The sequence below is a fragment of the Vanellus vanellus genome (assembly GCF_965231255.1).
Source record: "Vanellus vanellus genome assembly, chromosome: 2".
Classification (NCBI taxonomy): domain Eukaryota; kingdom Metazoa; phylum Chordata; class Aves; order Charadriiformes; family Charadriidae; genus Vanellus; species Vanellus vanellus.
The window spans coordinates 163,409,094-163,426,382 of record NC_138906.1 but is presented as its reverse complement, the minus strand read 5'-3'; positions in this window follow the sequence as shown (position 1 = coordinate 163,426,382).

The window sequence follows — 17,289 nt, the reverse complement described above, 5'->3', positions numbered from 1 at the left end:
TGTGCTGGGGTCGCTCCATATTCCAGAGCATCCTACTTCATGGAGCAGCTGTCTCTTGGTGCTCCCAGATGTTGGGTTGGATCTTGAAACATTACCACCCAGGCAGGATCAGCTCTATCTAAACTAGTCCTTACAGATACCTCCTAAATATCTACATTGATGGAAAGCAAGAAGAAAAGCATCAGAGCTGGTAGGTCAGGTTGTCCTGAGTGGCCTAAGGCATATCATACATGCTGAATTTCATCAGATGAAATTTGCTGCCAGATTTTTTTCAAGAAATTTCCAAATGCTCCATGTCAGCTGAAGATGCAAGAAACATTCCCTGAGAAAAAAAATCTTTTCCATCTCTTCCATTTTACCTCTTATTCCCCCAACATATTATTAAAGCATAGGAGGATGGGGGTTTTGTTTCTTCTTTTGTTTGTTTATTTTGGGGAAAATGCTATAAAGTTTTCCTAAATCTATTGGTCTTCCCACTGCCAAGACTCACAAAGGAAAGTTATTTTGTGTGAGTGCAAAGGATGAAAATTCAGACCTGAGGTCCTTTTTATCTCTTCTTTCTAAAGGGCTAACAGTGGAAAAATGGAATCCAATCCCCTCGAGGCAGAGCTGCAAAATACTACAGTAGACTTCTTGCTTCATCCAATGGTATTGGGTATCCCAGCTGGAGCTGATCAGTCAAATAACTTTCAGACTTTTCTTTTTCCCTGTGTAAATTACATCAGTAGCCCTTTTGTCCTTATAGTCCATTCTGGTTTTAGAATCAATGAATTGATAAATAAGTGTAGTAAACAGCTGTGAGCAAACATTTTAGACTTTACATTTACTTGCAGAAATGTCATTTTGATAATTTACTGTAGCAAATTCCACTACAGCTCACATGCAGTGTAAAAGGCTAATTTAAGAGCAGTGCTTCTTTGTTAGTAGTAATATATTTCACAAGTATAAATTGAAGAGCTCAGGCCTGGATGATCCAGACCTTATAGGACTAGGTGCTACAAAGCACTATGAAGGATTGGTCACAGTCCTCAAATTTTATTGAGGAGAGTAGATTGATCCTACTTTCCTCACAGTTTTGCCAAAGATTAATTTAAAGTCACAGTGTATCCTTGACTCAGATGTATGCAAGTGGCACTCATTGCTCCTTGATGAAAGTGCTGTGCTGTATTGTATTTTTATTATTTCTCAGTTCTATTTTGAAGTAGAATATTATTTCTGTGACTAAGCAATCAGTCTCCAGCAGAAGGAGCACTGGCAATACAACTAGGTAAAGCACAGTCCTTGGGATTTTATTTTGATAAAAGAGCTGTAAGAATTACATGTGATGTTTATTCTCTGCTATGGGACATTGTCTTCCGTGTTCATTCAAGAGGAAAAGTGATACCAGTTTAACCAGGGATGTTAGCAGCCATGTGCTGGTCCTTCTACCACACACTTCTGAATTCAGTCCAGCTTTAGCTGGATATTGAAGTCTGACAGACTTGCACCACAGCCATCAGACTTGCAAAAAGAAAGGAAAGGAAGTTTAATCATCTTTAGCCCTTTGCCCAGCTATAAATACAACATATGTTTAAGTTGTCTATCTTATTTCTTTTCAAAATATGATGCAGCTGTGCAATAGCTACCTGCTAGACATTCATTTCTCTTCAGAGTTTCATGACCTCTTGCTGTTTTTCATGGTCTTGCACATGTTGGTCTTACACATGACCACAGCGGGGACACCAAAGTCTCTGTCCTCTGTTAGCCTGAGAACTCAAGGGTAAGGCCTGAACCAGTCTAGCCTGCTGGGAGATTTTAGGAATTTCAATTACTTTCTTTCCTGAGAAGATTTGCGAAAGATGAAGAAAATTTAAGGCATTTAATATATTTTATCATTGTGCCGTTCCCAGCATCATTACATGACTCAGTAAAATGGAATCACTGGGACCTCCCAGAGCTGATGAGTGTTCCCTTCCTAGTTTTTACCTGAATATGCCACCTTTCATGACCATACCTCTTATTTCTGGTACAAAACAATAACAGCAAGAGGATTATGCTAATTTATGTGGGGAAAAAGCATAGCCTGGAAAAGAATTCCTGAGGAGTTTAGCACCCAGTTACCTATTTTATGTCCACTAAGCAACTAGTCCTGTCTGTTATCTCAGTAAACCTTTTAAAATCCTTCCTATTTTCTTGCCAGACAGCCAGTGGATTGCTGTTTTGTACCAGGACTTTGCTAGACTGTCCAGGAGAAAAATAATAAATAAATAAATAAATAAAGTGTTTTATACACTGCTGCTACGCCAACCTAAATGGAAATCTGATTATTTACTGTTATCTGTAATTTCTATTTCAGGGATAAATGCATTTTTCATTCTTGAAACCTGAATAGTTAATGTATCTTCTGCATTGACATGCTAAAGAAATCACAATGATACTAAAGGTGGTAGAGGAGATCAATAGAGTAACTCAGTGTTAAGCAGCTGGTTCCTCACAACTCTCAATCTCACTCTGATACTCTGATAGCACTCTTTTTTTCTTTCCCCTCTCTCTTCCCTAAGAATTTATCACTGGTTTTGTTGGTTTGGTTTTTTTTTTTTTTTTTTCCTTGTGTGTTCTGTTAAATACTATATCCTTTTTATAAAATACCGTTCGAAGTCTCCCTGAAAACAAGTGACTAGGACACGGATAATTATATTCAAGCAAAACTCTATTCAAGAAAGACTTATTTTCTCTGCCAAAATCAAATCTGTTTTTTCACTGGAATTTCACATAAAAGCAAGTCCAAGGTCAATCTCAAGCTTGAAAAATTTCATCTGATGTCCTAGACTTGATATAATCCAGTTTCAGACCAACAAATGAAAAGTCTTGGTGCCACGATAGATGCTTTGCTACCATCAGGGATGATTAACAGAGAGATGTTCTTATCTTAGACCTCCCTGAGTCATTTGGCACACCTGTCATATTTCCAAGGGAATGTTTTAATATTGAGGTACATCCAAAGAATGTGATGGAAAATGGTACCAAAGATCAACCATTTCTCTGGTCCTGTATGGCATTTAAGTACAGTCGTACAATGGTATAGACTCACATCAACAACCTTTCACCACATATGTGTCTACAAGACTTCAGTACTCATTGCACAATGCTTGGAAAACAAGTCCCAGTCTGAGATGAAAAACTGTTTGTTGAAATTAAGGCCAAAAAGGTCAGTGATGATGCTGATGAGCAAACAAAAGCACTTTAAAAGGATGCTACTAAGAAGTGGCTGTTGGCTGAAGAATATATATCTAACTTTGGGCAACACAGTCTATCATTTATTAGTCTTTCTGCATTCCTTGCTGATTTTAGACTCCTACCAACCCACACCTCTGAGTGATACCTTCTGTTTGTCACCAGTTACCCAAAGAGAATTAATGCTACTCTAGCAATGACTGATATTAATGATTTTCTCACTGCTTGGCTGGGTTAAAGCCATGAATTATAGCTTGGAATTAAATCATTAATTGCAGATAAAGTCTGCATTGGATCCGGTGTGTCCAGGAGACATAAAAAACATAATTGTTTGTTTTTATCACTGCTTGTCATTAAACAGCAAGTCAAATTCAGAATCTTGAGACTTATTTATGGTCCCCAAGGGAGAGAGGATATAGTTATCTTGTCTAACCTTAAAATTTGCATTGTATGTATGTGCATGTACTTCAAGTGTCTTTATAGCCCTTGGAGAGGAACAGGCATTTTTAGAAAACAGGCTGTGAGATTGTGATCAACAGGTCTGGTCCGTTGGCACCACTGACCTTTCTATGTAACTGGGAAGTTCATGGAATTTCATGGGATTATCCTTCAATAGTACAATAAGATCCCTTAAAAGCAGACAATCATAATGAAACTATTGCATTTCTTTGACCTACCATCTCTTTTATGAATGCATAGAAAAGAAAAGTAGAAAAGAAAAAACTTTCCAATCAAAACACTCCACCGCATACACAATTCTCTCCCCTGGGAGAGGATGAGCAAGAAAATGAGCTACAGTTGACACATGTTAGTCACTTTACTTAATGTGCTAATGGGAGATACTCCAATATTGTGGGTGATGAGGGCTGCATAAGAATTAATAAAGTAGAATAGAAACCGCTTGCTTACAATGGGTAGAGATGAGAGATTCTGAATAGGACTAGATTTATTTTATCAACTACACAGCAGTCAAAGCTATTTCAATGAAGATAAATGAAGAACTCTATCATCTTACTTTGTAGACTTATTTAACCAACAGACTGTCTTCTGTATGATTTGTGATGGCTTTACACATTAGAAACTAACTGAGATATATCATGACTGTCAAATCCTGATATTCCTGTGGGTTTCACATACAGTACAATAGAACCACTTTCATTATCTTTGTGTTACCGATAATGGATAATAAACCATCTTACAGTACCCAAAGGAAAGCCTCTTGGAGCATAGAAACACTCTTAGTACATGGAATACATTTTAACCCCTTTTTTTTTTTTTTCTGAAAAAGTCTTTGAATCAAAATGAAGATGACTTTATTTTTTAAAAGCTACACTTTTTCTTCCTCCCCGCCCTTTTTTTTTAATGGCAAGAGTACTTAAACTACCTCCTAAGAGTAACTGTGCACTTATTCTTACTTACCAAAGCACTTAGTTTTCAGTAGCTGGAAAAGGTTAAGGGCTTGGGATTCAAAAAAAAAAAAAAAACCCAAACATTTTACTGAGCTATTCCAACTGTCAGCAACGTCAACTGATATTCTACTTGTCAAGGCCAATAGGAAGGCTTTCTTAAGTATATAGGAGACAAAAAGAAAACTAGGGAAAATGTGGGCCCACTGTTGAACAAGACAGGTGCCGTGGTGACAGATGATGCAGAGAAGGCGGAGTGGCTGAATGCCTTCTTTACTTCTGTCATCACTGCTCACTGTCCTCGGGAGTCCCAGACTTTGCCGGTAACAGAGAAAGTCTGGAGGAAGCAAGACTTTCCCTTGGTTGATGAGGAACAAGTTAGAGATCAGTTAGATAAACTGGATATCCACAAGTCCATGGGGCCTGATGGGATGCACCCGCGGGTGCTGAGGGACCTGGGGGAAGTCATTCCTGGGCCGCTCTGCATCATCTTTGAAAGGTCCTTGAGAACAGGTGAGGTGCCTGAGGACTGGAGGAAAGCCAGTGTCACTCCAGTCTTCAAAAAGGGCAATAAGGAGGACCCAGGAAACTACAGGCCGGTCAGCCTCACCTCCATCCCTGGAAAGATGATGGAACAGCTTGCTCTGGGTGTCATCTCAAAGCATCTGGAAGAAAAGAAGGTTATCAGAAGTAGTCAACACGGATTCACCAAGGGGAAGTCACGTCTGACTAATCCGATAGCCTTTCATGATGGGGTGACTGGATGGGTGGATGAGGGGAGGGCAGTGGATGTTGTCTACCTTGACTTTGGCAAGGCTTTCCACACTGTCTCCCACATCATCCTCACATGCAAGCTTAGGAAGTGCGGGCTAGATGAATGGACAGTGGAATGGATTGAAAACTGGCTGACAGATAGAGCTCAGAGGGTTGTGGTTAGTGGTGCAGAGTCTAGTTGGAGGCCAGTAATGAGTGGTGTCCCTCAGGGGTCAGTATTGGGTCCATTCCTGTTCAATATATTCATCAATGACCTGGATGAAGGGATAGAGCGTACCATCAGCAAGTTTGCTAATGACACGAAACTGGGAGGAGTGACTGACACGCCAGAAGGCTGTGCTGCCTTACAGCGTGACCTGGACAGGCTGGAGAGTTGGGCAGAGAGAAACATTTTGAAATTCAACAAGGGCAAGTGTAGGGTGCTGTACCTGGGGAGGAATAACCCCATGCATCAGTACAGGTTGTAGGCTGACCTGCTGGAGAGCAGCTCTGTGGAAAGGGACCTGGGAGTCCTGGTGGACAACAGGATGGCCGTGAGCCAGCAATGTGCACTGGTGGCCAATAAGGCCAATGGCATCCTGGGGTGCACCAAGAAGAGTGTGGCCAGCAGATCAAGGGAGGTCATCCTCCCCCTCTACTCTGCCCTGGTGAGGCCTCATCTGGAGTATTGTGTCCAGTTCTGGGCTCCCCAGTTCAAGGACAGGGTTCTGCTGGAGAGGGTCTAGCAAAGGGCTACGAAGATGATTAGGGGATTGGAACATCTCTCTTATGAGGAAAGGCTGAGGGCCTTGGGTCTTTTTAGTCTAGAGAAAAGAAGACTGAGGGGGGTTCTTATTAATGCTTACATATACTTAAAGGGAGGGTGCCGGGGGATGGGAACAGTCTTTTTTCAGTGGTGCCCAGTGATAGAACAAGACTTTTGATTCTTTGGACTCTAAAGACCTAAAAAAATATTTACAGGTTTTTGGGATGCGGAGATAGATGTCTAATACATATTTTTGGTGAAAATTTTTGTGCCACTGAGCAAAAGATGTTCATGCCTTTCCTTAGCTGTATGTCTGAGGTCATTCCATAGAATTTTGTTGTTTGATCTTACTCATATATGTAAATAAATGCTCTGATTCTGTGTTCTGGTATCAGCTTGAGGAGCTCAAATGTGCTTGATGCAGGAAGAAGTGGTCCTTTCTGCAAAGGCTGTTTAGTCTACTATTTAAATAAATTCACCTGTGCTTTAATATCTTATATAAAGCTTCAAACTCTCTTGGGAACAGGCATCTTAAATACTTGCCAGTTGCCTAGCTCAATTTAAGCATGCAGTTATTGCCATAATGATAATAAACTCAATTCATGTGCACATTAGTTGCTTCACTACAGTATGCATCCCCTGTATTTAATAAATATTTAACTGTCTACTGTGTAATAATTAATCACTTCAGCTTTCTTTCTAAATGTCCTTCTGTTAAAGTTGCAAGGCAATTTTATATCTGTAATAAATCTGCCTTTCCAAAAAGCAAGCTATGGCAGACAGTTCCTCTATCTCCACTGTAATCCAGCCCTACGATATGTATTTGTTCAGAGTTCACAATTAATTGCTTGTCAGTGGAAAGAAAGAGCAAAGAATTTGAGGCATTCAGGAGAAAAAATCCCAACCAAAAAATAAAGGCAGACAGTAGTTGAAACAAGATCAGAGGTGCAGTTTAAAAGCATATCTTGAGGGCATAATGAACTTGTAACTAGACCTTTACCAGTGACATCAAAGACTTCAGCTCTAGTCTCAGTTACAGTCCAGGGCTTACTGGGTGGCATATCCTTTCAGCCCTTTGTGACTCTATGTCACTGGATCTACCAGGAAGATAAGGTTTCTTTTAGATTCAAAGAATATACAATAGCTATGGAAACACACCCACATTCTGGAGTTGCACTGTGGAATTAAATAGCATTCTGTAGTTTGGAACCTACAGAAGATCTACACAGAGGATTGCAGATACTTAAAAGCTTAGAAGTATCTCTGTTAATTGCAGAGTCCTTCATAAAATACAGAGACAAAACCATTCTTTTGGGGAATGGTCTTTAGTTCCTAAAGGAAAAAGAAAAATGTATTTAAGCCTGTCAGCTATCATTACAGGAATTGATAAGAGCAAATCTACATTTTATGTAGATTTTATGTATTTAAGAGCAAATATACTAGGGAATGTAGCGATAGGACAAGGGGGGATGGCTTTAAATTAGAAGAGGGAAGGTTCAGATTAAACATTAGGAAGAAGCTTTTCACTTTGAGGGTTGTAAGGCACTGGCACAAGTTGCCCAGAGAGGTTGTTGAGGCCCCATCCCTGGAGGTGTTCAAGGCCAGGCTGGACATGGCCTTGGGCAACCTGGTCTAGTGAGAGATGTCCCTGCCTATGGCAGGGAGGTTGGAACTTGATGATCTTCAAGGTCCATTCCAACCTAAACCATTCTATGATTTTCTTATGTATTCTGTCTCTGGACTTCAGACGCATCTTTCTGCTCTTGGTCCTCTATCCTAAACCAAACACTGGGGTCAAGTATCTGATACACCTCTTTCAAAAATCAGTATTCCATTCATTTTTTTCAGAACATGGAAGAAGATGATGATTTCAGCAGTCAAGTGCCCTTTAACTCTATCATAGGACATGTATGTTCAGTTCCATAGACTGCTTCTAGCAGGATTTATTTTATTTTCCATCAGAAACTTATTTAAAATAGAAGAGCTCTAAGAGGAGGGAATAGGATTCCCCAACTTCCAATGTCTTATGTTATTCTATACTCAGGCTGTTTGAATACTCTTCTGGGATGTTTGGGTGCCAATTTCTTCATGCTTCAAAATTCTCTCTTCCGCCCCTTTCCTCTCCCCTCTTCCACAACATGGAGACAGCGTTCTCAGAGATACTTATAGAGGTGCTTACTGTCCCTGTGCCTTTCACAGAGTCAAAACTCCTAGGAATTATCTGAAAATGGCTATGTGATTGATGTCTGTGAGCAAGGCAGAGGGACCTCTGAGCTGTAAATGCCTTAGAGGTTTGGAGTGAGAAGAAGTCAAGCTGCTTAACACCATCAGGTTATGTGATATAAAGCTTGTCTCTGTACACACAGAGGAGCTCAGCTACACAAAGAAAGCAGAAGAGCCCCAGACGTAAGTCCCTGCCCTGGCCCCTGCCAGTGTTGTCCCTAGGGACCCCCAGTCCCATGGGCCAGCGGTGGCACCCACATGATGGGGCAACAGGAGCAGTGCTTTGGGTAACCTCACTGAATAAGCAGGTTCACTGCCCAGGGTCATGGGATGTATTATGGGATGCAGGGGACAAGCATCCTGGGGTTGTGCATGTATTATGTGCATTTAGGGGAGGAAGAAAAGGTATGGAAATGGATAGGCCTAGGTGATCTGACGAGCGTGGTAAAACTGAGGGGTAAGGGGGTAAAGCTGTCACACATAAACAAGTCGCTTGTCAGTACATTTGTCTGACCGTGCCTGGTTGTTTTATTGTTTTATATATGTTTTTATGGCTGAGGGGCTCAGCTGTGTCCTGCGGTGGGGCCGTTGGAGCCGGCTGGCACCGGCTGTGTTCGGCACGGGGCAGCCACGGACCCTCCACACAGAGAGTTTGTGTGAGCGCTGAGTGTGTCTCTTTGGCTGGCTGTGTATATATGTACATACGTTTTAAGTATATGTGTCTTGTGTGTGAGTGTCTACTGGGAACAAATGTTCTGTCCTGCTGTTGTTTGGACCTCAGGGCATGGAGCTGTGGCAGTCTTGTCTCTGTTGAATTACTGGATTCAGCACCTTCTAGCAAACCAGGAAAGAAGCAGATATTTAAATGTGCAGGGTGATATTCAATGTGATGATAAGCTACCAAAGCATGCATGTCTTCATGTGAGCTCAATATTGAAGATCTCACATCAGGACAAAGGAGACAGAGGACAGGATTCTGTTACTCAGTCCTTTTCAGAAACAGCGAGGTATGTTGCCTGCTCTCCAGGTGCTGTTCCAGCAGGATATGTATCTCCCATACACCCGCACATCTTGTGTTGTGTCTCCCATACCTAGAAACCTTCCTTGTCTGAAATGGCTCTTTCATCTGTGTTGAGGAATCAGAATACCATACATATTCAGTACCAGCACAAAAAAAATCTAGCCAAAGTTCAGGTGCCTGAAAAGTGCAAGGACATCATGGAGGCTCAGAAAATCAAATTTAGACAGGTGATAAATTCAAATTAAACTTTATTCTAACCAAAAATTGTTTAGCAAAGAACCAACTGGAAATGAGATATATCAAAATCATTTAACACTGACAACATTAGCAAACCACAGATTCAGAATGCACGAGGAATTAATACTGCATGACTGACTCAAGAATTCTTAAGCTTTAGAAATGATGATTCAAAAATAGACACAATCACTCACCTATAAGTCAAGGGCTCTCAACCTGTACAGGAGATGAACTGTAGGTGGCCTCCCAGACCACGGGGAGAGTCCCTGTCTGCAGACCTGGTGCTTCTGAGAAGGACTACTCAAATTTTGCCCTCTGGTGGGATCCATTTATACCCTAATTGCATCTGATCTGTGGTAATGCCAGATCTTATTGGCTGAGAGCCACAACTTTCTCACCTTTCGACTGAAATGCATACGTGCTGCCCACCACCATGTGGACGTGACACCCTGTGAGCTGTGATGGGAAGTTTTCGTGGGCTTTTGACTGAAACTAGCAGTTGTAGGGCTTTACTGTAAAAAACCTGACATCCTAAATGTGAATTTCACCTATGCAATATTGAAGGCTTCCCTCTGGCCAATAAGACAGGAATCTATTCACACTTCAGGCTTACACTGCAATCAGTAAGTGTTTCTCTGGGGTGGTTCAGTCAACAAAAGGTCTGCAATGCTTTCTGAAGAAATCTCTTCCCAGTAACTAGGAAAAAGCTTAGGATTTCTACCTTCATGTTTTTCTGGGAAGTATAGGTTCAAGGTGAATGGGATGAAAGGATGGTCTTAAGGATGGACCTTGAGGTTTAACTGCTGATACTAACTTTAGCTGATAAGAAGTCAGTTTTAGACTTGAGTGCCTGAGCTGAAAGTTTAGGTTCCTCCATCCTTTAAAATCCCTCTACTAATGAAGGTGTTTATTAATTTATTTTGTCAAGATCCCATCAAGATACTTTAGCCCTATATCTATTTTTAAACAAACTACGTGCATGGGGAAAGTTAACTGGGTACCTTTCAGGATTTGGCCCTTTTGAAGAAATCTATACCAAGCTGTGTAAAGAATGCCACTTTTACTGCCATGTTTCCAATGGTACATTCCTGCATATAGGTGAGTAAATAAGAACAGCTCATCTGATGTTTAACTTTCGCATTCATTGTATATTTAAAGTAATGATTTTCCCCAACAGCTCTGAGGTTTACCAAATAATTTAGAAGCAATTACTTAAGAAGGTAGATTTTCAACTGCAGGCATTTTATTTAGTAAAACTGTCCACTTTCCCACATCAGCATAATGCTCTCGATACTGATGGAAAATAAGAACAACTTAATAATAACACTCAGCTTCTTAAATGCATGGAAAGAGAGGCAAGGAAAAAACTGCTGGGAGCTGAAAGTATTTAGATTCTTTCATTGATTATAGCTGATGAAATTAAAAAATAAGACTCCAGATGTCTAACAAATAGGGAGGTTTGGGGGTTTTTTGCTCGTTTGTTTTGAATATTTTTAAATCCTATTGTCAGTTAACTACCTAGGAGGTTCTACCATATAGATACATTTTAAGTATAAAACTTCTGCCAATGTAACTCATGATCTCATTACAAAAGCTCAGAGGAGGGAATCAGAAATTAATCCAAAATTAGATGTTAATTAGAAATGCATGCATACTGATGTGTTGTGTGGCAGATACGAAGCCACTGCACGCCGTGGGTTAGACTAGCACTTTATACCTTGCCCTGCGCACAGAATTGTGCAGAAGCCGAATGCTCAGCAGAGATGTGGATCTCCCTGTAAATACAAAACAAAGAAACAGTGTTTGCCCCCAAAGTGCTTACAGTCAGATTAGGGGGAAAATGAAAAGAGAGAGAAAAAGAGAAGCCTTTCTCATTTTTCCTGTTTCAGGCAACATGAACTGGAGACCAAATTCATTCAGAAATTAATCTGTTTTTTCTGCGAGCTTGTATAGTATCTGGGATGGATGCAGAGCTGAACATGATGGGAAAAACACATATGTCACTGGGGTGTTATGCAGGGTGTCAAACTGGAGACTGGTCTTAGGGAATGGCTACCTGCAGGGAAACAAGATTGGTCAGGGAGAAAGACAAGTTGGTTGATACTTAATTGATCAGGCAAATGTTCATTCATTAAGTCATCTACTATGGCCAATTCTTTGCTGGCCAAGTGACAGCTTGTGGGTAGGACTTAGGCTATAGCCAGGGCACTGACAGCTCCTAGCATGTCACCACTCAAGGATTTTCAGGAATCAATAACTCCTATGAACAAATAACTGTATGAGATTTAGAAAAAAAAACCCAAAACTTACAGGTTCCCCAGATGCCTATAAATGATTAAAACCTCCTCCCTTTATTATTTTTAACGTTATGATTTTATAAAATAATCTTATTATTTTCAAGCATATAACAATTGATTATTGAACCTGTACTTCTGGTAATGTACGATTCACTCACTTCCCATTAATCACCTGCTCCACTGAAATGAACATTGCTTTACAACAAAACCACAGAAAAGACAAACACAGAAGTTCCAGAAAAAAATTACTAAGAAATCATGATTTTTTGTATATATATAGTACTCTGCTACCACTACTAACGGTAGCTGAGTATAGCAGATCTGCTAGAAATGTTTCTTAGAATTAGATCTCTCAGTTTTCACTCGTACCAGGATATCCTGATACAGTGAGATCCTCCCCCTTCTGAGGTAGAAAAACTTGTCTTAGGAGCACCTTCGTAAGAAATTTGTAAGAATTTGTGGATCTGGTGTGAAGTTCTGACAAAAAAAAAAAAAAAAATAGAAAAATGAACAAAGTTAAGCTTTACTAGTAACTTAATGGCTTTTGTATTAATGGCATTTTGTCTTGTAAGAGAGGATTCTCTGCCCTGAAGTAAAATATTTTCCAGAAAGGAAAATCCTTTCCTGTCTTTTCTTGCTCACTTTCTATCTTTGTTCATACCACATGAGTTGGTAGATCAAAGTTTCCATTTTAGCTTCATATACATATTGCATGAGTGTCAACTCCTGACTTTTTGCATCAAAAGTTAATGGGAAAAATCATTTTTCAAGTGTCTAGGGCATGTACAAATTATGGTCCCAAGAGGAAATATCCAGACATAGATGCCTGTTGGACTTTCAGAAAATGAGCTATTCAGCTTTCCAAAGGGATTTAGATACCCAATCACCTATAAAATTAATGAGAATTGGGCATACTCAGCCCCTAAGTGGCTTTGAAAAGCTTGTCCTCAAAATCCATACTGGTAAATAATAACGGCTTATTGCTAGGGAGTTTCTAAGTAATCTCAGCACATACAACATAACAGCATCTTTTGCTGGGGACTTATTTTATTAGAGGAATTCATTTCTGTTGTAGAAGACTACCAATATCTAAATATTTCTGAAATTGGTAATTGCAACACCAAGGCTGTTTGAGTATGGATATCTGTTTGTGTTAGACTTAAATACCTGATTAACACTAAGCTCCCTAAATCCAGCATTTTGAACATTGCTTTTTAAACAGAATTTTCAAAAAACATAATTGAAATTGACAAAGAGCCAATAAAATACTAATCACTCACCACTTGTCTACGGGGACACTCTTATCTTGATAATCTATGGCTTTTGCAGCAGAACTGTCATTATCACTAATGCCCTGTGCATTCTCTCTAATACAGGCTGAATGGCAAGAACCTTTTGAACAAAGTCACCTGCCTCTCAAGATAATATTAGTTCATGTGATTAATTGTTCCAAGTATTAAATAGGGCCTAAAATATTTTTTGATATCGCAGTATTCTCCATGTACAAGAAATCGAAAGATGAAAACAGGCTTGATTTTAAATAAATAAATAAATAAATGAATAAATATACAGCTAGCCTTTTATCTGTTTAAGCAGCATGAAAACTTAAAGATGCCTACAAACCAAATTAGTGAAATGAAGATATAATTTTGCTCTCAGAAAATCCAAAATAAGTCTAGGGTAATTCTGTTCTTTGTGTACTTCTGCCAAGGAACTGATAATGAATGATAATTTTATGTAGTTATATAATGGTTGTCATTGGCAGTACAAATAGAAGACTCCTATTATTTTCTTCACATTTCTTTCCGCAAAAGCTTTTAAACCCGGAGTCTAATCCAAACTGCATTGCTGTTGGCAGTGATTTGGGATTATAAGAAGTTGAGAGTAGCTGTATTGTGTCAGACCATTTAATGCTATATCCCACTGCTGACAATGGCCCAAAACAAAAGCTTAGAGAACAAAGGTGATATCACGAAAAGAATAAAGTGACTCAGTTCGTGGGAGAACTTCTCAGCTTCCAGCAATTTGTAGTTCATTTTTTCCTGTAACTGTGAAGAAAACAGAGCAGGTGTGTGGCAACAAGGGGTTACAAGGTGCTTTCATCTCATGTACAGACTGGGAACTGAGGTTGTAAGGAAATTAAATAATTTTCCTAGCCCCCAACACAAAGTTGCAGCAACAGAGACTATTAAAGGGGGTGCAGGACTCAGCTTGTAGCAGCTGTACATTTTAATACCAAGAAGGTTAAATTGGCTAGTGGGTTTCTTGAAACTCATGTATAGAAATACCAGTTTAGCACAGTTTAAATAATGTTTGCAGACATCACGCAGCAAATGTTAGGTGAAAATGCATATTTTGAACAATAGGAATGGATGCAACTTTTCAACTGCTTATTCATAGTCACATCACCAAATGATGAGACTTCAGGAACTGTTTTGTTGATTTAGTCATTAGAAACCAACCCTAAACCATAGATTCCCCCCCCCCCCCCCAATTTTCTTTAAGAAATACGTTCATATAGTGGACTGCTGAATATTTTCTTTGGCAGTTTTGTCTAAATAATACTTCCTTGTAATTGGTCTGGTAATAAATATGACAGAGAAGGGTCCAAAGAAACAAATTGTCATGTCCCCAAATAGATGACTGTATATTTTTGTGCCACAGATTTTGAAAATAAGTTTTCCCAAAATGATGCTAATATTTATGTCAAAAATAAATGATCACATTGTTTCAACCATTAAACCTTTGTCTTTCACTAACAGAGTTTTAGATTATAATAAAATGCCATGTAATAGTTTATGCAAGCATTTTGCTTTTTAAATTAATTTAGTCAACTCGAACCAACATTTTTTAGTAAGTATTGAAATAGTCAAATCCCCCTGTTCTGTGGAAAAAAACCAACACATTGATGCTTATGTTAGAAAATGCCAATTTAAAGAGTCCTAGAGAAATTTATACCTCATGCGTGCAGCTGTAATGCAAAATAAAAACTTATTTTAATCCATATCAAAGTTTGGATGTAATGTAATGTACATGCACCGTGGATGAACGTCAGACTAGAAAAGAACCATAAATGAGATGAGGAGAGTTTGAAAAGAGTGGGAATTGTTGCTTTCTCTTTGGAAAGAGAAAGCTAAGTGAAGATCTTGTGGTTTGTCTTCATCTACCTAATTGTAAGGTAAAGAAAACAGAATGGGACTCTTAGTAGTGCAGCGATAGGACAGGAGGCAATAAGAGGCTATCTGGACTCTCTGACCTCTTGAAGCCTACTTTATTGTGAGATTCTTTTAAATGGGAAGTAAACTTGTTTAGATACACCCTGCAATTCTCTAGTATCTGAAGCAAAGAAGTTTTGTTCAGTAGGCAGAGAAAATGAAACCAGAAAAAAACCCACAGATTAAATTACTAAATGTGTGTAAAGAAATCACAGGTTTCTGACAATAACTGCCAAAACAAAACCCAGGGGACTTATCTCCTGGCATAGAACACCTGAATCATGTCTCCTGTGATAAAAAGGAGAGATAAAATGCCTCACCAATACTTAGTCACACTTGTCTAAAGAAGTTTTTTTCTTATTTGTGTATGAAGAAAATGTTAAGAAAAAAAAAAAATCTTTCTGAAGGGTTTGCCTGCTACAATGTAGAAATATCAGTTCTTATGGAAACATTACTGTAAACTGATACTGACTTCTCTTGCCCTGTTTTTTTGGGGGGGTAGGTCAGTATTGCACTATTTTAATGAAACAGATGCGATTTTGTTTCTCTTTCCAACCTCCCTCTTTATGGATCAATATCAGCCTAGTTATTAAACTTTCATTTGTGGTGTTGAGGTCAATCAGCAAAGAAAAATTAGGTCCCAGTTTTCCCTGCTGCCCATAATAATTTAATAATCCATACTACTGTGGTGATTCTCTACAGGAAAAAGAGCTGAAATGCACTCCTACCACCACAGACCTGATTTTTTTCAGAGCTGGAGAGTATATGGAATACATGGAACCATTTATTGCCATGTTTGATATTAATAGTCTTTGAGACAAAATGCTGGTATTACTCCTGTTTATTTTATTCAACCACTGCATTCTTATGGTCCTCTGACAGATAACTGCGATGCATCTCTCTTGCTGAAAAGTGACCAGGAATATTAAGTTGCCCATGACCTAGGTGTGAACAGAAGACAAGATGCACATGGGGGGATCTTTTCTTTTACTTTTTTGTTTATTTGTTTGGAGCGTAAGACCCTGACCACGTGAAATGTTGAGTGCCTTCAACTTCTGTTGACCTTAAAAGCAGATGATGTCACACATCACTTTATCACCTCTAAAAACCGAGGATTTGGAAGAGAGTATTGTGAGATTTTCAGAACACTTGTTAGGAAATCAGCAACATCTGATAATTTTTAACGTCTCTTCTGCTCTTACAATTAAAATGCCAAAAACTGTTCCATACAGAAATTGTTGCTGTATTAATGACCAATTAGGAATAAAAAGAACAGGAACAAGAAGAAGATTTCACTTTGTCATATGATAATTTATTCATGGTAGAAGCCAATGGAACTACATTAGGGTAAAATATATTTTTTAAATGAACAGGCAAGGGATTATTTTACCACCAGCTGATTCACATATATCCTTGCAGTCTGTCTTGTTAGTTGTGAGCAATTGCAGAATTTCAATATTCAGTATTAAAATATCTCACTGAGGTATCATCATGAATGTAAACAAATGCAGGAAGGAAAGTGCATTTGCCTAACTTGGAAGAACTGGAACCCATCCAGGAAAGTCAATGTTTTATCTATTTACAATAGATTTACACATCATATGAAAAATTCAGCCAGGTGGAATCATGCTTACTAATACAGACAGACCTGTCTTTTCATGGATATATTTTATACCCCAGATGTATCCAAGCATGTCCTATCAAATCATCCCATGATATTCTTGGGATGTATGATCATCAATAAAGATAAAAAACAAATGAGGATGTGTATATTGAAAGGAAGAAAAGTTACTTTTCCCCAGTTCATGCTGAGGCCTTGGTTCTTTTTCATCCTGTAGTAAATAAAAAGAGTCCCTGCCCAGGCATAACAATTTATGTGATTTTATATTCTGCTAGACAATTTCTTATTCTGTGATCATTTGAATAGGCCCAGGAAGACAACTTTTCTTAAAAGAAATTATCATGGTAAAAGGTTTTGTTTTCCCTTTGGATTAAATTCTAGCTTTGAAGAAAAAGACATAAATGTACTTATGGAGTAAAAAATATACAGCTCAGCATAAAGCTTAGGAAAACTCTCATGTAAATCAATGGCGTAATTCCCCACGGGTGAAGCACTGTCCTCACTGACAGTGATTGGAACTTGGGCATTGAAATAAAA